Source organism: Lissotriton vulgaris, chromosome 5, assembly GCF_964263255.1.
Source record: "Lissotriton vulgaris chromosome 5, aLisVul1.2, whole genome shotgun sequence".
Taxonomy (NCBI): Eukaryota; Metazoa; Chordata; class Amphibia; order Caudata; family Salamandridae; genus Lissotriton; species Lissotriton vulgaris.
This window is the reverse complement of record NC_141693.1, coordinates 1,546,888,958-1,546,909,527: the sequence shown is the minus strand read 5'-3', so window position 1 is coordinate 1,546,909,527 and position 20,570 is coordinate 1,546,888,958. Positions and strand designations below refer to the sequence as shown.

Here is a 20,570-nt window from a genome sequence, read left to right as displayed (position 1 = left end):
AAGTGTAAAATCTGTATGATTTGTGCAGTTAAAGTGCTAATTTTGCCTACGAGAAAGAAAAGTACTACAGAAGAATTATAAAGGATTGGCACATTGGCTGCCTTTGCTGATGACACAGTTGGCTAATTTGTGAAGCATTGGTCTATTAAGTTGCAGAGTGTGGTTGAACCTGGTTAGGAGACTTGGTGCCTGTTTCTGTGTCCTGCTGAAGACAAGGACGGCTTGATACCACTGTCAAAGCCCAGTTTATTGAGAAAAGCATCCAGGAAAGAAGAAGTGTTGAGTCGAAAGTGGTTCTCCTCCAATTTCTCTCCACTTGCGCGAAATGCAGAGCCTCCATTATAGCACAGAAAAGAGTGTTAAAGTCGGGGATGGAAGAGGATGAAAATGGGAAGTTTACTTATGGAGAGAACTGAGAAATGTCCTGTGTGCAGACACCAGTGTTTGACGATTGAATACATTTAAATAATGCCTCTAGACTGCAAGTGTTTATCTGTGCCTCAGTGGCCTAACGGATAAGGCACTGGCCTCCTAAGCCAGGGATTGTGGGTTTGAGTCCCATCTGAGGTGAAAACCAATATCCACTCTTACTTTTCCAGAAAAATTGATATATTTATTACATGCTTCCGCTCAGAAGCTTATGTGGTATTAGGAACTTTGAAATGGTACCATTTTACTTCTGTACTCTCCGGACTCATGTTGGTGTTCTGAAACTACAAAGTAGATTTTTAAACACCTATCTTTGTCAGATGCAACTTTGACCCGGCAGAAGATATTCCTTTGGAAAAAATGATTTGAATTGGATTGGTGTAACTGTTGTTTCTAGAGGTGGTGACAGGCTTTCAGCTACTTGAATAGGGCAAGTCAGGATTCATGAAACACATACAACCTTTGAGCGTGTGTAAATTGGCATATCCAGAAAGGAGCAGTTTGTACTACTGTCAAAACGGTTTCTCTCCACTTCTGGAAATATCCAGAGCTATGTAAAGCATACAACTGAGCTTTAATCTCATGAAGAAAGATGTTTAAATGCAAAAAAGAAAACAAAAGCTTATCGTACTGGTGACATTTTCATTATATAGATTCCAAAAGAGTGCTTTAATTGAAAGGAGCTGAAAACACACAATGGGATGTAAACCTAAATAACTATCAATATCATATTTCCCATCCTTGCATACCACCTACATTATAAAAATAAGCACAGCAGGACATATGACCGCGTGGCCTAATGGATAAGGCGTCTGACTTCGGATCAGAAGATTGAGGGTTCGAGTCCCTTCGTGGTCGGTTTTTGCCAATGGTCACACAACTCATATTTCCATTCAGAATGGAAGCAGGCTCTTCCAATACTCTTATAGCCATCATGTTCTCATTCCTAATTATTCATGAAGTGGAGTACATACTGCACAGTCATTTAGATTGCATCTTCAGCCTGAAATCTTGTTCCTGTTAGTGGCATTAAGAAGTGCTTCTATGTACACGCATGGAATATGTAATAGGGTTGCAGAATTTTGACTTGACAGAATGGGTTTTTAGCTTAAGGGTGTGTAGATGAAATGCAAGGTGTGTAAGTATGTGTTCATGGAGTGCTTCAAGTGTAAAATCTATATGATTTGTGCAGTTAAAGTGCTAATTTTGCCTACGAGAAAGAGAAGTACTACAGAAGAATTATAAAGGATTGGCACATTGTCTGCCTTTGCTGATGACACAGTTGGCTAATTTGTGAAGCATTGGTCTATTAAGTTGCAGAGTGTGGTTGAACTTGGTGAGGAGACTTGTTTCTGTGTCCTGCTGAAGACAAGGACGGCTTGATACCACTGTCAAAGCCCAGTTTATTGAGAAAAGCATTCAGGAAAGAAGAAGTGTTGAGTCGAGAGGGGTTCTCCTCCAATTTCTCTCCACTTGCTCGAAATGCAGAGAGTCCATTATAGCACAGAACAGAGTGTTAAAGTCGGGGATGGAAGAGGATGAAAATGGGAAGTTTACTTATGGAGAGAACTGAGAAATGTCCTGTGTGCAGACACCAGTGTTTGACAATTGAATACATTTAAATAATGCCTCTAGACTGCAAGTGTTTATCTGTGCCTCAGTGGCCTAATGGATAAGGCACTGGCCTCCTAAGCCAGGGATTGTGGGTTCGAGTCCCATCTGAGGTGAAAACCAATATCCACTCTTCCTTTTCCAGAAAAATGTATATATTTATTACATGCTTCCGCTCAGAAGCTTATGTGGTATTAGGAACTTTGAAATGGTACCATTTTACTTCTGTACTCTTCAGAGTCATGTTGGTGTTCTGAAACTACAAAGTAGATTTTTAAACACCTATCTTTGTCAGATGCAACTTTGACCCGGCAGAAGATATTCCTTTGGAAAAAATTATTTTAATTGGATTGGTGTAACTGTTGTTTCTAGAGGTGTTGACAGGCTTTCAGCTACTTGGATAGGGTAAGTCAGGATTCATGAAACGTATACAACCTTTGAGCGTGTGTAAATTGGCATATCCAGAAAGGAGCAGTTTTTACTACTGTCAAAACAGTTTCTCTCCGCTTCTAGAAATGTCCAGAGCTATGTAAAGCATACAACTGAGCTTTATTCTCATGAAGAAAGAGGTTTAAATGCAAAAAAGAAAACAAAAGCTTATCGTACTGGTGACATTTTCATTATATAGATTCCAAAAGAGTGCTTTATTTGAAAGGAGCTGAAAAAACACAATGGGATGTAAACCTAAATAACTATAAATATCATATTTCCCATTCTTGCATACCACCTACATTATAAAAATAAGCACAGCAGGACATATTACCGCGTGGCCTAATGGATAAGGCGTCTGACTTCGGATCAGAAGATTGAGGGTTCGAGTCCCTTCGTGGTCGGTTTTTGCCAATGGTCACACAACTCAGCTTTCCATTCAGAATGGAAGCAGGCTCTTCCAATACTCATATAGCCATCATGTTCTCATTCCTAATCATTCATGAAGTGGAGTACATACTGCACAGTCATTTAGATTGCATCTTCAGCCTAAAATCTTGTTCATGTTAGTGGCATTAAGAAGTGCTTCTATGTACACGCACTGAATATGTAATAGGGTTGCAGAATTTTGACTTGACAGAATGGGTTTTTAGCTTAAGGGTGTGTAGATGAAATGCAAGGTGTGTAAGTATGTGTTCATGGAGTGCTTCAAGTGTAAAATCTGTATGATTTGTGCAGTTAAAGTGCGAATTTTGCCTACGAGAAAAAAAAGTACTACAGAAGAATTATAAAGGATTGGCACATTGGCTGCCTTTGCTGATGACACAGTTGGCTAATTTGTAAAGCATTGGTATATTAAGTTGCAGAGTGTGGTTGAACTTGGTTAGGAGACTTGGTGCCTGTTTCTGTGTCCTGCTGAAGACAAGGACGGCTTGATACCACTGTCAAAGCCCAGTTTATTGAGAAAAGCATCCAGGAAAGAAGAAGTGTTGAGTCGAAAGTGGTTCTCCTCCAATTTCTCTCCACTTGCTCGAAATGCAGAGCCTCCATTATAGCACAGAACAGAGTGTTAAAGTCGGGGATGGAAGAGGATGAAAATGGGAAGTTTACTTATGGAGAGAACTGAGAAATGTCCTGTGTGCAGACACCAGTGTTTGACGATTGAATACATTTAAATAATGCCTCTAGACTGCTAGTGTTTATCTGTGCCTCAGTGGCCTAATGGATAAGGCACTGGCCTCCTGAGCCAGGGATTGTGGGTTCGAGTCCCATCTGAGGTGAAAACCAATATCCGCTCTTACTTTTCCAGAAAAATGTATATATTTATAACATGCTTCCGCTCAGAAGCTTATGAGGTATTAAGAACTTTTAAATGGTACCATTTTACTTCTGCACTCTTCAGGGTCATGTTGGTGTTCTGAAACTACAAAGTAGACTTTTAAACACCTATCTTTGTCAGATGCAACTTTGACCCGGCAGAAGATATTCCTTTGGAAAAAATGATTTAAATTGGATTGGTGTAACTGTTGTTTCTAGAGGTGGTGACAGGCTTTCAGCTACTTGAATAGGGCAAGGCAGGATTCATGAAACGTATACAACCTTTGAGCGTGTGTAAATTGGCATATCCAGAAAGGAGCAGTTTGTACTACTGTCAAAACAGTTTCTCTCCACTTCTGGAAATATCCAGAGCTATGTAAAGCATACAACTGAGCTTTAATCTCATGAAGAAAGAGGTTTAAATGCAAAAAAGAAAACAAAAGCTTATCGTACTGGTGACATTCTCATTATATAGATTCCAAAAGAGTGCTTTAATTGAAAGGAGCTGAAAAAACACAATGGGATGTAAACCTAAATAACTATCAATATCATATTTCCCATCCTTGCATACTACCTACATTATAAAAATAAGCACAGCAGAACATATGACCGCGTGGCCTAATGGATAAGGTGTCTGACTTCGGATCAGAAGATTGAGGGTTCAAGTCCCTTCGTGGTCGGTTTTTGCCAATGGACACACAACTCAGCTTTCCGTTCAGAATGGAAGCAGGCTCTTCCAATACTCTTATAGCCATCATGTTCTCATTCCTAATTATTCATGAAGTGGAGTACATACTGCACAGTCATTTAGATTGCATCTTCAGCCTAAAATCTTGTTCATGTTAGTGGCATTAAGAAGTGCTTCTATGTACACGCACTGAATATGTAATAGGGTTGCAGAATTTTGACTTGACAGAATGGGTTTTTAGCTTAAGGGTGTGTAGATGAAATGCAAGGTGTGTAAGTATGTGTTCATGGAGTGCTTCAAGTGTAAAATCTGTATGATTTGTGCAGTTAAAGTGCTAATTTTGCCTACGAGAAAGAAAAGTACTACAGAAGAATTATAAAGGATTGGCACATTGGCTGCCTTTGCTGATGACACAGTTGGCTAATTTGTAAAGCATTGGTATATTAAGTTCCAGAGTGTGGTTGAACTTGGTTAGGAGACTTGGTGCCTCTTTCTGTGTCCTGCTGAAGACAAGGACGGCTTGATACCACTGTCAAAGCCCAGTTTATTGAGAAAAGCATCCAGGAAAGAAGAAGTGTTGAGTCGAAAGTGGTTCTCCTCCAATTTCTCTCCACTTGCTCGAAATGCAGAGCCTCCATTATAGCACAGAACAGAGTGTTAAAGTCGGGGATGGAAGAGGATGAAAATGGGAAGTTTACTTATGGAGAGAACTGAGAAATGTCCTGTGTGCAGACACCAGTGTTTGACGATTGAATACATTTAAATAATGCCTCTAGACTGCAAGTGTTTATCTGTGCCTCAGTGGCCTAATGGATAAGGCACTGGCATCCTAAGCCAGGGATTGTGGGTTTGAGTCCCATCTGAGGTGAAAACCAATATCCGCTCTTACTTTTCCAGAAAAATGTATATATTTATAACATGCTTCCGCTCAGAAGCTTATGAGGTATTAGGAACTTTGAAATGGTACCATTTTACTTCTGTACTCTTCAGGGTCATGTTGGTGTTCTGAAACTACAAAGTAGATTTTTAAACACCTATCTTTGTCAGATGCAACTTTGACCCGACAGAAGATATTCCTTTGGAAAAAATGATTTGAATTGGATTGGTGTAACTGTTGTTTCTAGAGGTGGTGACAGGCTTTCAGCTACTTGAATAGGGCAAGTCAGGATTCATGAAACGTATACAACCTTTGAGCGTGTGTAAATTGGCATATCCAGAAAGGAGCAGTTTTTACTACTGTCAAAACAGTTTCTCTCCACTTCTAGAAATATCCAGAGCTATGTAAAGCATACAACTGAGCTTTATTCTCATGAAGAAAGAGGTTTAAATGCAAAAAAGAAAACAAAAGCTTATCGTACTGGTGACATTCTCATTATATAGATTCCAAAAGAGTGCTTTAATTGAAAGGAGCTGAAAAAACACAATGGGATGTAAACCTAAATAACTATCAATATCATATTTCCCATCCTTGCATACCACCTACATTATAAAAATAAGCACAGCAGGACATATGACTGCGTGGCCTAATGGATAAGGCGTCTAACTTCGTATCACAAGATTGAGGGTTCGAGTCCCTTCGTGGTCGGTTTTTGCCAATGGTCACACAACTCTGCTTTCCATTCAGAATGGAAGCAGGCTCTACCAATACTCTTATAGCCATCATGTTCTCATTCCTAATTATTCATGAAGTGGAGTACATACTGCACAGTCATTTAGATTGCATCTTCAGCCTAAAATCTTGTCCATGTTAGTGGCATTAAGAAGTGCTTCTATGTACATGCACTGAATATGTAATAGGGTTGCAGAATTTTGACTTGACAGAATGTGTTTTAGCTTAAGGGTGTGTAGATGAAATGCAAGGTGTGTAAGTATGTGTTCATGGAGTGCTTCAAGTGTAAAAATCTGTATGATTTGTGCAGTTAAAGTGCTAATTTTGCCTACGAGAAAGAAAAGTACTACAGAAGAATTATAAAGGATTGGCACATTGGCTGCCTTTGCTGATGACACAGTTGGCTAATTTGTAAAGCATTGGTCTATTAAGTTGCAGAGTGTGGTTGAACTTGGTTAGGAGACTTGGTGCCTGTTTCTGTGTCCTGCTGAAGACAAGGACGGCTTGATACCACTGTCAAAGCCCAGTTTATTGAGAAAAACATCCAGGAAAGAAGAAGTGTTGAGTCGAAAGTGGATCTCCTCCAATTTCTCTCCACTTGCTCGAAATGCAGAGCCTCCATTATAGCACAGAACAGAGTGTTAAAGTCGGGGATGGAAAAGGATGAAAATGGGAAGTTTACTTATGGAGAGAACTGAGAAATGTCCTGTGTGCAGACACCAGTGTTTGACGGTTGAATACATTTATATAATGCCTCTAGACTGCAAGTGTTCATCTGTGCCTCAGTGGCCTAATGGATAAGGCACTGGCCTCCTAAGCCAGGAATTGTGGGTTCGAGTCCCATCTGAGGTGAAAACCAATATCCACTCTTACTTTTCCAGAAAAATTGATATATTTATTACATGCTTCCGCTCAGAAGCTTATGTGGTGTTAGGAACTTTGAAATGGTACCATTTTACTTCTGTACTCTTCAGAGTCATGTTGGTGTTCTGAAACTACAAAGTAGATTTTTAAACACCTGTCTTAGTCAGATGCAACTTTGACCCGGCAGAAGATATTCCTTTGGAAAAAATGATTTGAATTGGATTGGTGTAACTGTTGTTTCTAGAGGTGGTGACAGGCTTTCAGCTACTTGAATAGGGCAAGTCAGGATTCATGAAACGTATACAACCTTTGAGCGTGTGTAAATTGGCATATCCAGAAAGGAGCAGTTTTTACTACTGTCAAAACAGTTTCTCTCCACTTCTAGAAATATCCAGAGCTATGTAAAGCATACAACTGAGCTTTATTCTCATGAAGAAAGAGGTTTAAATGCAAAAAAGAAAACAAAAGCTTATCGTACTGGTGACATTCTCATTATATAGATTCCAAAAGAGTGCTTTAATTGAAAGGAGCTGAAAACAGACAATGGGATGTAAACCTAAATAACTATCAATATCATATTTCCCATCCTTGCATACCACCTACATTATAAAAATAAGCACAGCAGGACATATGACCGCGTGGCCTAATGGATAAGGCGTCTGACTTTGGATCAGAAGATTGAGGGTTCGAGTCCCTTCGTGGTCGGTTTTTGCCAATGGTCACACAACTCAGATTTCCATTCAGAATGGAAGCAGGCTCTTCCAATACTCTTATAGCCATCATATTCTCATTCCTAATTATTCATGAAGTGGAGTACATACTGCACAGTCATTTAGATTGCATCTTCAGCCTAAAATCTTGTTCATGTTGGTGGCATTAAGAAGTGCTTCTATGTACACGCACGGAATATGTAATAGGGTTGCAGAATTTTGACTTGACAGAATGGGGTTTTAGCTTAAGGGTGTGTAGATGAAATGCAAGGTGTGTAAGTATGTGTTCATGGAGTGCTTCAAGTGTAAAATCTGTATGATTTGTGCAGTTAAAGTGCTAATTTTGCCTACGAGAAAGAAAAGTACTACAGAAGAATTATAAAGGATTGGCACATTGGCTGCCTTTGCTGATGACACAGTTGGCTAATTTGTGAAGCATTGGTCTATTAAGTTGCAGAGTGTGGTTGAACCTGGTTAGGAGACTTGGTGCCTGTTTCTGTGTCCTGCTGAAGACAAGGACGGCTTGATACCACTGTCAAAGCCCAGTTTATTGAGAAAAGCATCCAGGAAAGAAGAAGTGTTGAGTCGAAAGTGGTTCTCCTCCAATTTCTCTCCACTTGCGCGAAATGCAGAGCCTCCATTATAGCACAGAAAAGAGTGTTAAAGTCGGGGATGGAAGAGGATGAAAATGGGAAGTTTACTTATGGAGAGAACTGAGAAATGTCCTGTGTGCAGACACCAGTGTTTGACGATTGAATACATTTAAATAATGCCTCTAGACTGCAAGTGTTTATCTGTGCCTCAGTGGCCTAACGGATAAGGCACTGGCCTCCTAAGCCAGGGATTGTGGGTTTGAGTCCCATCTGAGGTGAAAACCAATATCCACTCTTACTTTTCCAGAAAAATTGATATATTTATTACATGCTTCCGCTCAGAAGCTTATGTGGTATTAGGAACTTTGAAATGGTACCATTTTACTTCTGTACTCTCCGGACTCATGTTGGTGTTCTGAAACTACAAAGTAGATTTTTAAACACCTATCTTTGTCAGATGCAACTTTGACCCAGCAGAAGATATTCCTTTGGAAAAAATGATTTGAATTGGATTGGTGTAACTGTTGTTTCTAGAGGTGGTGACAGGCTTTCAGCTACTTGAATAGGGCAAGTCAGGATTCATGAAACACATACAACCTTTGAGCGTGTGTAAATTGGCATATCCAGAAAGGAGCAGTTTGTACTACTGTCAAAACAGTTTCTCTCCACTTCTGGAAATATCCAGAGCTATGTAAAGCATACAACTGAGCTTTAATCTCATGAAGAAAGAGGTTTAAATGCAAAAAAGAAAACAAAAGCTTATCGTACTGGTGACATTTTCATTATATAGATTCCAAAAGAGTGCTTTAATTGAACGGAGCTGAAAACACACAATGGGATGTAAACCTAAATAACTATCAATATCATATTTCCCATCCTTGCATACCACCTACATTATAAAAATAAGCACAGCAGGACATATGACCGCGTGACCTAATGGATAAGGCGTCTGACTTCGGATCAGAAGATTGAGGGTTTGAGTCCCTTCGTGGTCGGTTTTTGCCAATGGTCACACAACTCAGATTTCCATTCAGAATGGAAGCAGGCTCTTCCAATACTCTTATAGCCATCATGTTCTCATTCCTAATTATTAATGAAGTGGAGTACATACTGCACAGTCATTTAGATTGCATCTTCAGCCTAAAATCATCTTGTTCATGTTAGTGGCATTAAGAAGTGCTTCTATGTACACGCATGGAATATGTAATAGGGTTGCAGAATTTTGACTTGACAGAATGGGTTTTTAGCTTAAGGGTGTGTAGATGAAATGCAAGGTGTGTAAGTATGTGTTCATGGAGTGCTTCAAGCGTAAAATCTATATGATTTGTGCAGTTAAAGTGCTAATTTTGCCTACGAGAAAGAGAAGTACTACAGAAGAATTATAAAGGATTGGCACATTGTCTGCCTTTGCTGATGACACAGTTGGCTAATTTGTGAAGCATTGGTCTATTAAGTTGCAGAGTGTGGTTGAACTTGGTTAGGAGACTTGTTTCTGTGTCCTGCTGAAGACAAGGACGGCTTGATACCACTGTCAAAGCCCAGTTTATTGAGAAAAGCATTCAGGAAAGAAGAAGTGTTGAGTCGAGAGGGGTTCTCCTCCAATTTCTCTCCACTTGCTCGAAATGCAGAGAGTCCATTATAGCACAGAACAGAGTGTTAAAGTCGGGGATGGAAGAGGATGAAAATGGGAAGTTTACTTATGGAGAGAACTGAGAAATGTCCTGTGTGCAGACACCAGTGTTTGATGATTGAATACATTTAAATAATGCCTCTAGACTGCAAGTGTTTATCTGTGCCTCAGTGGCCTAATGGATAAGGCACTGGCCTCCTAAGCCAGGGATTGTGGGTTTGAGTCCCATCTCAGGTGAAAACCAATATCCACTCTTACTTTTCCAGAAAAATTGATATATTTATTACATGCTTCCGCTCAGAAGCTTATTTGGTATTAGGAACTTTGAAATGGTACCATTTTACTTCTGTACTCTTCAGAGTCATTAATGGTGTTCTGAAACTACAAAGTAGATTTTTAAACACCTATCTTTGTCAGATGCAACTTTGACCCGGCAGAAGATATTCCTTTGGAAAAAATGATTTGAATTGGATTGGTGTAACTGTTGTTTCTAGAGGTGGTGACAGGCTTTCAGCTACTTGAATAGGGCAAGTCAGGATTCATGAAACACATACAACCTTTGAGCGTGTGTAAATTGGCATATCCAGAAAGGAGCAGTTTGTACTACTGTCAAAACGGTTTCTCTCCACTTCTGGAAATATCCAGAGCTATGTAAAGCATACAACTGAGCTTTAATCTCATGAAGAAAGATGTTTAAATGCAAAAAAGAAAACAAAAGCTTATCGTACTGGTGACATTTTCATTATATAGATTCCAAAAGAGTGCTTTAATTGAAAGGAGCTGAAAACACACAATGGGATGTAAACCTAAATAACTATCAATATCATATTTCCCATCCTTGCATACCACCTACATTATAAAAATAAGCACAGCAGGACATATGACCGCGTGGCCTAATGGATAAGGCGTCTGACTTCGGATCAGAAGATTGAGGGTTCGAGTCCCTTCGTGGTCGGTTTTTGCCAATGGTCACACAACTCATATTTCCATTCAGAATGGAAGCAGGCTCTTCCAATACTCTTATAGCCATCATGTTCTCATTCCTAATTATTCATGAAGTGGAGTACATACTGCACAGTCATTTAGATTGCATCTTCAGCCTGAAATCTTGTTCCTGTTAGTGGCATTAAGAAGTGCTTCTATGTACACGCATGGAATATGTAATAGGGTTGCAGAATTTTGACTTGACAGAATGGGTTTTTAGCTTAAGGGTGTGTAGATGAAATGCAAGGTGTGTAAGTATGTGTTCATGGAGTGCTTCAAGTGTAAAATCTATATGATTTGTGCAGTTAAAGTGCTAATTTTGCCTACGAGAAAGAGAAGTACTACAGAAGAATTATAAAGGATTGGCACATTGTCTGCCTTTGCTGATGACACAGTTGGCTAATTTGTGAAGCATTGGTCTATTAAGTTGCAGAGTGTGGTTGAACTTGGTGAGGAGACTTGTTTCTGTGTCCTGCTGAAGACAAGGACGGCTTGATACCACTGTCAAAGCCCAGTTTATTGAGAAAAGCATTCAGGAAAGAAGAAGTGTTGAGTCGAGAGGGGTTCTCCTCCAATTTCTCTCCACTTGCTCGAAATGCAGAGAGTCCATTATAGCACAGAACAGAGTGTTAAAGTCGGGGATGGAAGAGGATGAAAATGGGAAGTTTACTTATGGAGAGAACTGAGAAATGTCCTGTGTGCAGACACCAGTGTTTGACAATTGAATACATTTAAATAATGCCTCTAGACTGCAAGTGTTTATCTGTGCCTCAGTGGCCTAATGGATAAGGCACTGGCCTCCTAAGCCAGGGATTGTGGGTTCGAGTCCCATCTGAGGTGAAAACCAATATCCACTCTTCCTTTTCCAGAAAAATGTATATATTTATTACATGCTTCCGCTCAGAAGCTTATGTGGTATTAGGAACTTTGAAATGGTACCATTTTACTTCTGTACTCTTCAGAGTCATGTTGGTGTTCTGAAACTACAAAGTAGATTTTTAAACACCTATCTTTGTCAGATGCAACTTTGACCCGGCAGAAGATATTCCTTTGGAAAAAATTATTTTAATTGGATTGGTGTAACTGTTGTTTCTAGAGGTGTTGACAGGCTTTCAGCTACTTGGATAGGGTAAGTCAGGATTCATGAAACGTATACAACCTTTGAGCGTGTGTAAATTGGCATATCCAGAAAGGAGCAGTTTTTACTACTGTCAAAACAGTTTCTCTCCGCTTCTAGAAATGTCCAGAGCTATGTAAAGCATACAACTGAGCTTTATTCTCATGAAGAAAGAGGTTTAAATGCAAAAAAGAAAACAAAAGCTTATCGTACTGGTGACGTTTTCATTATATAGATTCCAAAAGAGTGCTTTATTTGAAAGGAGCTGAAAAAACACAATGGGATGTAAACCTAAATAACTATAAATATCATATTTCCCATTCTTGCATACCACCTACATTATAAAAATAAGCACAGCAGGACATATTACCGCGTGGCCTAATGGATAAGGCGTCTGACTTCGGATCAGAAGATTGAGGGTTCGAGTCCCTTCGTGGTCGGTTTTTGCCAATGGTCACACAACTCAGCTTTCCATTCAGAATGGAAGCAGGCTCTTCCAATACTCATATAGCCATCATGTTCTCATTCCTAATCATTCATGAAGTGGAGTACATACTGCACAGTCATTTAGATTGCATCTTCAGCCTAAAATCTTGTTCATGTTAGTGGCATTAAGAAGTGCTTCTATGTACACGCACTGAATATGTAATAGGGTTGCAGAATTTTGACTTGACAGAATGGGTTTTTAGCTTAAGGGTGTGTAGATGAAATGCAAGGTGTGTAAGTATGTGTTCATGGAGTGCTTCAAGTGTAAAATCTGTATGATTTGTGCAGTTAAAGTGCGAATTTTGCCTACGAGAAAAAAAAGTACTACAGAAGAATTATAAAGGATTGGCACATTGGCTGCCTTTGCTGATGACACAGTTGGCTAATTTGTAAAGCATTGGTATATTAAGTTGCAGAGTGTGGTTGAACTTGGTTAGGAGACTTGGTGCCTGTTTCTGTGTCCTGCTGAAGACAAGGACGGCTTGATACCACTGTCAAAGCCCAGTTTATTGAGAAAAGCATCCAGGAAAGAAGAAGTGTTGAGTCGAAAGTGGTTCTCCTCCAATTTCTCTCCACTTGCTCGAAATGCAGAGCCTCCATTATAGCACAGAACAGAGTGTTAAAGTCGGGGATGGAAGAGGATGAAAATGGGAAGTTTACTTATGGAGAGAACTGAGAAATGTCCTGTGTGCAGACACCAGTGTTTGACGATTGAATACATTTAAATAATGCCTCTAGACTGCTAGTGTTTAACTGTGCCTCAGTGGCCTAATGGATAAGGCACTGGCCTCCTGAGCCAGGGATTGTGGGTTCGAGTCCCATCTGAGGTGAAAACCAATATCCGCTCTTACTTTTCCAGAAAAATGTATATATTTATAACATGCTTCCGCTCAGAAGCTTATGAGGTATTAAGAACTTTTAAATGGTACCATTTTACTTCTGCACTCTTCAGGGTCATGTTGGTGTTCTGAAACTACAAAGTAGACTTTTAAACACCTATCTTTGTCAGATGCAACTTTGACCCGGCAGAAGATATTCCTTTGGAAAAAATGATTTAAATTGGATTGGTGTAACTGTTGTTTCTAGAGGTGGTGACAGGCTTTCAGCTACTTGAATAGGGCAAGGCAGGATTCATGAAACGTATACAACCTTTGAGCGTGTGTAAATTGGCATATCCAGAAAGGAGCAGTTTGTACTACTGTCAAAACAGTTTCTCTCCACTTCTGGAAATATCCAGAGCTATGTAAAGCATACAACTGAGCTTTAATCTCATGAAGAAAGAGGTTTAAATGCAAAAAAGAAAACAAAAGCTTATCGTACTGGTGACATTCTCATTATATAGATTCCAAAAGAGTGCTTTAATTGAAAGGAGCTGAAAAAACACAATGGGATGTAAACCTAAATAACTATCAATATCATATTTCCCATCCTTGCATACTACCTACATTATAAAAATAAGCACAGCAGAACATATGACCGCGTGGCCTAATGGATAAGGTGTCTGACTTCGGATCAGAAGATTGAGGGTTCAAGTCCCTTCGTGGTCGGTTTTTGCCAATGGACACACAACTCAGCTTTCCGTTCAGAATGGAAGCAGGCTCTTCCAATACTCTTATAGCCATCATGTTCTCATTCCTAATTATTCATGAAGTGGAGTACATACTGCACAGTCATTTAGATTGCATCTTCAGCCTAAAATCTTGTCCATGTTAGTGGCATTAAGAAGTGCTTCAATGTACACGCACTGAATATGTAATAGGGTTGCAGAATTTTGACTTGACAGAATGGGTTTTTAGCTTAAGGGTGTGTAGATGAAATGCAAGGTGTGTAAGTATGTGTTCATGGAGTGCTTCAAGTGTAAAAATCTGTATGATTTGTGCAGTTAAAGTGCTAATTTTGCCTACGAGAAAGAAAAGTACTACAGAAGAATTATAAAGGATTGGCACATTGGCTGCCTTTGCTGATGACACCGTTGGCTAATTTGTAAAGCATTGGTCTATTAAGTTGCAGAGTGTGGTTGAACTTGGTTAGGAGACTTGGTGCCTGTTTCTGTGTCCTGCTGAAGACAAGGACGGCTTGATACCACTGTCAAAGCCCAGTTTATTGAGAAAAGCATCCAGGAAAGAAGAAGTGTTGAGTCGAAAGTGGTTCTCCTCCAATTTCTCTCCACTTGCTCGAAATGCAGAGCCTCCATTATAGCACAGAACAGAGTGTTAAAGTAGGGAATGGAAGAGGATGAAAATGGGAAGTTTACTTATGGAGAGAACTGAGAAATGTCCTGTGTGCAGACACCAGTGTTTGACGATTGAATACATTTATATACTGCCTCTAGACTGCAAGTGTTTATCTGTGCCTCAGTGGCCTAATGGATAAGGCACTGGCCTTCTAAGCCAGGGATTGTGGGTTCGAGTCCCATCTGAGGTGAAAACAAACATCCACTATTACTTTTCTAGAAAAATTTATATATTTATTACATGCTTCCGCTCAGAAGCTTATGAGGTATTAGGAACTTTGAAATGGTACCATTTTACTTCTGTACTCTCCAGACTCATGTTGGTGTTCTGAAACTACAAAGTAGATTTTTAAACACCTATCTTTGTCAGATGCAACTTTGACCCAGCAGAAGATATTTCTTTGGAAAAAATGATTTGAATTGGATTGGTGTAACTGTTGTTTCTAGAGGTGGTGACAGGCTTTCAGCTACTTGAATAGGGCCAGGCAGGATTCATGAAACGTATACAACCTTTGAGCATGTGTAAATTGGCATATCCAGAAAGGAGCAGTTTGTACTACTGTCAAAACAGTTTCTCTCCACTTCTGGAAATATCCAGAGCTATGTAAAGCATACAACTGAGCTTTAATCTCATGAAGAAAGAGGTTTAAATGCAAAAAAGAAAACAAAAGCTTATCGTACTGGTGACATTTTCATTATATAGATTCCAAAAGAGTGCTTTAATTGAAAGGAGCTGAAAAAACACAATGGGATGTAAACCTAAATAACTATCAATATCATATTTCCCATCCTTGCATACTACCTACATTATAAAAATAAGCACAGCAGAACATATGACCGCGTGGCCTAATGGATAAGGTGTCTGACTTCGGATCAGAAGATTGAGGGTTCAAGTCCCTTCGTGGTCGGTTTTTGCCAATGGACACACAACTCAGCTTTCCGTTCAGAATGGAAGCAGGCTCTTCCAATACTCTTATAGCCATCATGTTCTCATTCCTAATTATTCATGAAGTGGAGTACATACTGCACAGTCATTTAGATTGCATCTTCAGCCTAAAATCTTGTCCATGTTAGTGGCATTAAGAAGTGCTTCAATGTACACGCACTGAATATGTAATAGGGTTGCAGAATTTTGACTTGACAGAATGGGTTTTTAGCTTAAGGGTGTGTAGATGAAATGCAAGGTGTGTAAGTATGTGTTCATGGAGTGCTTCGAGTGTAAAAATCTGTATGATTTGTGCAGTTAAAGTGCTAATTTTGCCTACGAGAAAGAGAAGTACTACAGAAGAATTATAAAGGATTGGCACATTGGCTGCCTTTGCTGATGACACAGTTGGCTAATTTGTGAAGCATTGGTCTATTAAGTTGCAGAGTGTGGTTGAAATTGGTTAGGAGACTTGGTGCCTGTTTCTGTGTCCTGCTGAAGACAAGGACGGCTTGATACCACTGTCAAAGCCCAGTTTATTGAGAAAAGCATTCAGGAAAGAAGAAGTGTTGAGTCGAGAGGGGTTCTCCTCCAATTTCTCTCCACTTGCTCGAAATGCAGAGAGTCCATTATAGCACAGAACAGAGTGTTAAAGTCGGGGATGGAAGAGCATGAAAATGGGAAGTTTACTTATGGAGAGAACTGAGAAATGTCCTGTGTGCAGACACCAGTGTTTGACGATTGAATACATTTAAATAATGCCTCTAGACTGCAAGTGTTTATCTGTGCCTCAGTGGCCTAATGGATAAGGCACTGGCCTCCTAAGCCAGGGATTGTGGGTTCGAGTCCCATCTGAGGTGAAAACCAATATCCACTCTTACTTTTCCAGAAAAATTGATATATTTATTACATGCTTCCGCTCAGAAGCTTATGTGGTATTAGGAACTTTGAAATGGTACCATTTTACTTCTGTACTCTTCAGAGTCATGTTGGTGTTCTGAAACTACAAAGTAGATTTTTAAACACCTATCTTTGTCAGATGCAACTTTGACCCGGCAGAAGATATTCCTTTGGAAAAAATTATTTGAATTGGATTGGTGTAACTGTTGTTTCTAGAGGTGGTGACAGGCTTTCTGCTACTTGAATAGGGCAAGTCAGGATTCATGAAACGTATACAACCTTTGAGCGTGTGTAAATTGGCATATCCAGAAAGGAGCAGTTTTTACTACTGTCAAAACAGTTTCTCTCCACCTCTAGAAATATCCAGAGCTATGTAAAGCATACAACTGAGCTTTATTCTCATGAAGAAAGAGGTTTAAATGCAAAAAAGAAAACAAAAGCTTATCGTACTGGTGACATTTTCATTATATAGATTCCAAAAGAGTGCTTTAATTGAAAGGAGCTGAAAACACACAATGGGATGTAAACCTAAATAACTATCAATATCATATTTCCCATCCTTGCATACCACCTACATTATAAAAATAAGCACTGCAGGACATATGACCGCGTGGCCTAATGGATAAGGCGTCTGACTTTGGATCAGAAGATTGAGGGTTCGAGTCCCTTCGTGGTCGGTTTTTGCCAATGGTCACACAACTCAGATTTCCATTCAGAATGGAAGCAGGCTCTTCCAATACTCTTATAGCCATCATGTTCTCATTCCTAATTATTCATGAAGTGGAGTACATACTGCACAGTCATTTAGATTGCATCTTCAGCCTAAAATCTTGTTCATGTTAGTGGCATTAAGAAGTGCTTCTATGTACACGCACGGAATATGTAATAGGGTTGCAGAATTTTGACTTGACAGAATGGGCTTTTAGCTTAAGGGTGTGTAGATGAAATGCAAGGTGTGTAAGTATGTGTTCATGGAGTGCTTCAAGTGTAAAATCTGTATGATTTGTGCAGTTAAAGTGCTAATTTTGCCTACGAGAAAGAGAAGTACTACAGAAGAATTATAAAGGATTGGCATATTGGCTGCCTTTGCTGATGACACAGTTGGCTAATTTGTGAAGCATTGGTATATTAAGTTCCAGAGTGTGGTTGAACTTGGTTAGGAGACTCGGTGCCTCTTTCTGTGTCCTGCTGAAGACAAGGACGGCTTGATACCACTTTCAAAGCCCAGTTTATTGAGAAACGCATCCAGGAAAGAAGAAGTGTTGAGTCGAGAGTGGCTCTCCTCCAATTTCTCTCCACTTGCTCGAAATGCAGAGAGTCCATTATAGCACAGAACAGAGTGTTAAAGTCGGGGATGGAAGAGGATGAAAATGGGAAGTTTACTTATGGAGAGAACTGAGAAATGTCCTTTGTGCAGACACCAGTGTTTGATGATTGAATACATTTAAATAATGCCTCTAGACTGCAAGTGTTTATCTGTACCTCAGTGGCCTAATGGATAAGGCACTGGCCTCCTAAGCCAGGGATTGTGGGTTCGAGTCCCATCTGAGGTGAAAACCAATATCCACTCTTACTTTTCCAGAAAAATTGATATATTTATTACATGCTTCCGTTCAGAAGCTTATGTGGTATTAGGAACTTTGAAATGGTACCATTTTACTTCTGTACTCTTCAGAGTCATGTTGGTGTTCTGAAACTACAAAGTAGATTTTTAAACACCTATCTTTGTCAGATGCAACTTTGACCCGGCAGAAGATATTCCTTTGGAAAAATTTTTTTGAATTGGATTGGTGTAACTGTTGTTTCTAGAGGTGGTGACAGGCTTTCTGCTACTTGAATAGGGCAAGTCAGGATTCATGAAACGTATACAACCTTTGAGCGTGTGTAAATTGGCATATCCAGAAAGGAGCCGTTTTTACTACTGTCAAAACAGTTTCTCTCCACCTCTAGAAATATCCAGAGCTATGTAAAGCATACAACTGAGCTTTATTCTCATGAAGAAAGAGGTTTAAATGCAAAAAAGAAAACAAAAGCTTATCGTACTGGTGACATTTTCATTATATAGATTCCAAAAGAGTGCTTTAATTGAAAGGAGCTGAAAACAGACAATGGGATGTAAACCTAAATAACTATCAATATCATATTTCCCATCCTTGCATACCACCTACATTATAAAAATAAGCATAGCAGGACATATGACCGCGTGGCCTAATGGATAAGGCGTCTGACTTTGGATCAGAAGATTGAGGGTTCGAGTCCCTTTGTGGTCGGTTTTTGCCAATGGTCACACAACTCAGATTTCCATTCAGAATGGAAGCAGGCTCTTCCAATACTCTTATAGCCATCATATTCTCATTCCTAATTATTCATGAAGTGGAGTACATACTGCACAGTCATTTAGATTGCATCTTCAGCCTAAAATCTTGTTCATGTTGGTGGCATTAAGAAGTGCTTCTATGTACACGCACGGAATATGTAATAGGGTTGCAGAATTTTGACTTGACAGAATGGGGTTTTAGCTTAAGGGTGTGTAGATGAAATGCAAGGTGTGTAAGTATGTGTTCATGGAGTGCTTCAAGTGTAAAATCTGTATGATTTGTGCAGTTAAAGTGCTAATTTTGCCTACGAGAAAGAAAAGTACTACAGAAGAATTATAAAGGATTGGCACATTGGCTGCCTTTGCTGATGACACAGTTGGCTAATTTGTGAAGCATTGGTCTATTAAGTTGCAGAGTGTGGTTGAACCTGGTTAGGAGACTTGGTGCCTGTTTCTGTGTCCTGCTGAAGACAAGGACGGCTTGATACCACTGTCAAAGCCCAGTTTATTGAGAAAAGCATCCAGGAAAGAAGAAGTGTTGAGTCGAAAGTGGTTCTCCTCCAATTTCTCTCCACTTGCGCGAAATGCAGAGCCTCCATTATAGCACAGAAAAGAGTGTTAAAGTCGGGGATGGAAGAGGATGAAAATGGGAAGTTTACTTATGGAGAGAACTGAGAAATGTCCTGTGTGCAGACACCAGTGTTTGACGAGTGAATACATTTAAATAATGCCTCTAGACTGTAAGTGTTTATCTGTGCCTCAGTGGCCTAACGGATAAGGCACTGGCCTCCTAAGCCAGGGATTGTGGGTTTGAGTCCCATCTGAGGTGAAAACCAATATCCACTCTTACTTTTCCAGAAAAATTGATATATTTATTACATGCTTCCGCTCAGAAGCTTATGTGGTATTAGGAACTTTGAAATGGTACCATTTTACTTCTGTACTCTCCGGACTCATGTTGGTGTTCTGAAACTACAAAGTAGATTTTTAAACACCTATCTTTGTCAGATGCAACTTTGACCCAGCAGAAGATATTCCTTTGGAAAAAATGATTTGAATTGGATTGGTGTAACTGTTGTTTCTAGAGGTGGTGACAGGCTTTCAGCTACTTGAATAGGGCAAGTCAGGATTCATGAAACACATACAACCTTTGAGCGTGTGTAAATTGGCATATCCAGAAAGGAGCAGTTTGTACTACTGTCAAAACAGTTTCTCTCCACTTCTGGAAATATCCAGAGCTATGTAAAGCATACAACTGAGCTTTAATCTCATGAAGAAAGAGGTTTAAATGCAAAAAAGAAAACAAAAGCTTATCGTACTGGTGACATTTTCATTATATAGATTCCAAAAGAGTGCTTTAATTGAACGGAGCTGAAAACACACAATGGGATGTAAACCTAAATAACTATCAATATCATATTTCCCATCCTTGCATACCACCTACATTATAAAAATAAGCACAGCAGGACATATGACCGCGTGACCTAATGGATAAGGCGTCTGACTTCGGATCAGAAGATTGAGGGTTCGAGTCCCTTCGTGGTCGGTTTTTGCCAATGGTCACACAACTCAGATTTCCATTCAGAATGGAAGCAGGCTCTTCCAATACTCTTATAGCCATCATGTTCTCATTCCTAATTATTCATGAAGTGGAGTACATACTGCACAGTCATTTAGATTGCATCTTCAGCCTAAAATCATCTTGTTCATGTTAGTGGCATTAAGAAG

General features: G+C 39.6%; 22 non-coding genes across 22 annotated transcripts; all 22 read left to right on the top strand.

Annotated features, from left to right (window-relative positions):
• Nucleotides 1-497: 497 nt before the first annotated feature.
• TRNAR-CCU (transfer RNA arginine (anticodon CCU)) lies at nt 498-570 on the top strand. The gene has a single exon. It is a non-coding gene; the product is annotated as a tRNA-Arg (tRNA).
• A 644-nt stretch (nt 571-1,214) lies between these two features.
• On the top strand, nt 1,215-1,287 carry TRNAR-UCG (transfer RNA arginine (anticodon UCG)). Its single transcript has one exon. It is a non-coding gene; the product is annotated as a tRNA-Arg (tRNA).
• A 796-nt stretch (nt 1,288-2,083) lies between these two features.
• Nucleotides 2,084-2,156, top strand: TRNAR-CCU (transfer RNA arginine (anticodon CCU)). Its single transcript has one exon. It is a non-coding gene; the product is annotated as a tRNA-Arg (tRNA).
• Nucleotides 2,157-2,800: 644 nt separating this feature from the next.
• TRNAR-UCG (transfer RNA arginine (anticodon UCG)) lies at nt 2,801-2,873 on the top strand. Its single transcript has one exon. It is a non-coding gene; the product is annotated as a tRNA-Arg (tRNA).
• Nucleotides 2,874-3,676: 803 nt separating this feature from the next.
• Nucleotides 3,677-3,749, top strand: TRNAR-CCU (transfer RNA arginine (anticodon CCU)). The gene has a single exon. It is a non-coding gene; the product is annotated as a tRNA-Arg (tRNA).
• A 644-nt stretch (nt 3,750-4,393) lies between these two features.
• On the top strand, nt 4,394-4,466 carry TRNAR-UCG (transfer RNA arginine (anticodon UCG)). Its single transcript has one exon. It is a non-coding gene; the product is annotated as a tRNA-Arg (tRNA).
• Nucleotides 4,467-6,862: 2,396 nt separating this feature from the next.
• Nucleotides 6,863-6,935, top strand: TRNAR-CCU (transfer RNA arginine (anticodon CCU)). Its single transcript has one exon. It is a non-coding gene; the product is annotated as a tRNA-Arg (tRNA).
• A 644-nt stretch (nt 6,936-7,579) lies between these two features.
• On the top strand, nt 7,580-7,652 carry TRNAQ-UUG (transfer RNA glutamine (anticodon UUG)). Its single transcript has one exon. It is a non-coding gene; the product is annotated as a tRNA-Gln (tRNA).
• Nucleotides 7,653-8,455: 803 nt separating this feature from the next.
• TRNAR-CCU (transfer RNA arginine (anticodon CCU)) lies at nt 8,456-8,528 on the top strand. The gene has a single exon. It is a non-coding gene; the product is annotated as a tRNA-Arg (tRNA).
• Nucleotides 8,529-10,762: 2,234 nt separating this feature from the next.
• TRNAR-UCG (transfer RNA arginine (anticodon UCG)) lies at nt 10,763-10,835 on the top strand. Its single transcript has one exon. It is a non-coding gene; the product is annotated as a tRNA-Arg (tRNA).
• Nucleotides 10,836-11,631: 796 nt separating this feature from the next.
• On the top strand, nt 11,632-11,704 carry TRNAR-CCU (transfer RNA arginine (anticodon CCU)). Its single transcript has one exon. It is a non-coding gene; the product is annotated as a tRNA-Arg (tRNA).
• A 644-nt stretch (nt 11,705-12,348) lies between these two features.
• TRNAR-UCG (transfer RNA arginine (anticodon UCG)) lies at nt 12,349-12,421 on the top strand. The gene has a single exon. It is a non-coding gene; the product is annotated as a tRNA-Arg (tRNA).
• Nucleotides 12,422-13,224: 803 nt separating this feature from the next.
• Nucleotides 13,225-13,297, top strand: TRNAR-CCU (transfer RNA arginine (anticodon CCU)). Its single transcript has one exon. It is a non-coding gene; the product is annotated as a tRNA-Arg (tRNA).
• A 644-nt stretch (nt 13,298-13,941) lies between these two features.
• TRNAR-UCG (transfer RNA arginine (anticodon UCG)) lies at nt 13,942-14,014 on the top strand. The gene has a single exon. It is a non-coding gene; the product is annotated as a tRNA-Arg (tRNA).
• Nucleotides 14,015-14,818: 804 nt separating this feature from the next.
• On the top strand, nt 14,819-14,891 carry TRNAR-UCU (transfer RNA arginine (anticodon UCU)). The gene has a single exon. It is a non-coding gene; the product is annotated as a tRNA-Arg (tRNA).
• Nucleotides 14,892-15,535: 644 nt separating this feature from the next.
• TRNAR-UCG (transfer RNA arginine (anticodon UCG)) lies at nt 15,536-15,608 on the top strand. Its single transcript has one exon. It is a non-coding gene; the product is annotated as a tRNA-Arg (tRNA).
• Nucleotides 15,609-16,412: 804 nt separating this feature from the next.
• Nucleotides 16,413-16,485, top strand: TRNAR-CCU (transfer RNA arginine (anticodon CCU)). The gene has a single exon. It is a non-coding gene; the product is annotated as a tRNA-Arg (tRNA).
• Nucleotides 16,486-17,129: 644 nt separating this feature from the next.
• TRNAQ-UUG (transfer RNA glutamine (anticodon UUG)) lies at nt 17,130-17,202 on the top strand. The gene has a single exon. It is a non-coding gene; the product is annotated as a tRNA-Gln (tRNA).
• Nucleotides 17,203-18,005: 803 nt separating this feature from the next.
• TRNAR-CCU (transfer RNA arginine (anticodon CCU)) lies at nt 18,006-18,078 on the top strand. Its single transcript has one exon. It is a non-coding gene; the product is annotated as a tRNA-Arg (tRNA).
• A 644-nt stretch (nt 18,079-18,722) lies between these two features.
• Nucleotides 18,723-18,795, top strand: TRNAQ-UUG (transfer RNA glutamine (anticodon UUG)). Its single transcript has one exon. It is a non-coding gene; the product is annotated as a tRNA-Gln (tRNA).
• An 803-nt stretch (nt 18,796-19,598) lies between these two features.
• On the top strand, nt 19,599-19,671 carry TRNAR-CCU (transfer RNA arginine (anticodon CCU)). The gene has a single exon. It is a non-coding gene; the product is annotated as a tRNA-Arg (tRNA).
• A 644-nt stretch (nt 19,672-20,315) lies between these two features.
• On the top strand, nt 20,316-20,388 carry TRNAR-UCG (transfer RNA arginine (anticodon UCG)). Its single transcript has one exon. It is a non-coding gene; the product is annotated as a tRNA-Arg (tRNA).
• The last annotated feature ends 182 nt before the right edge of the window (nt 20,389-20,570 follow it).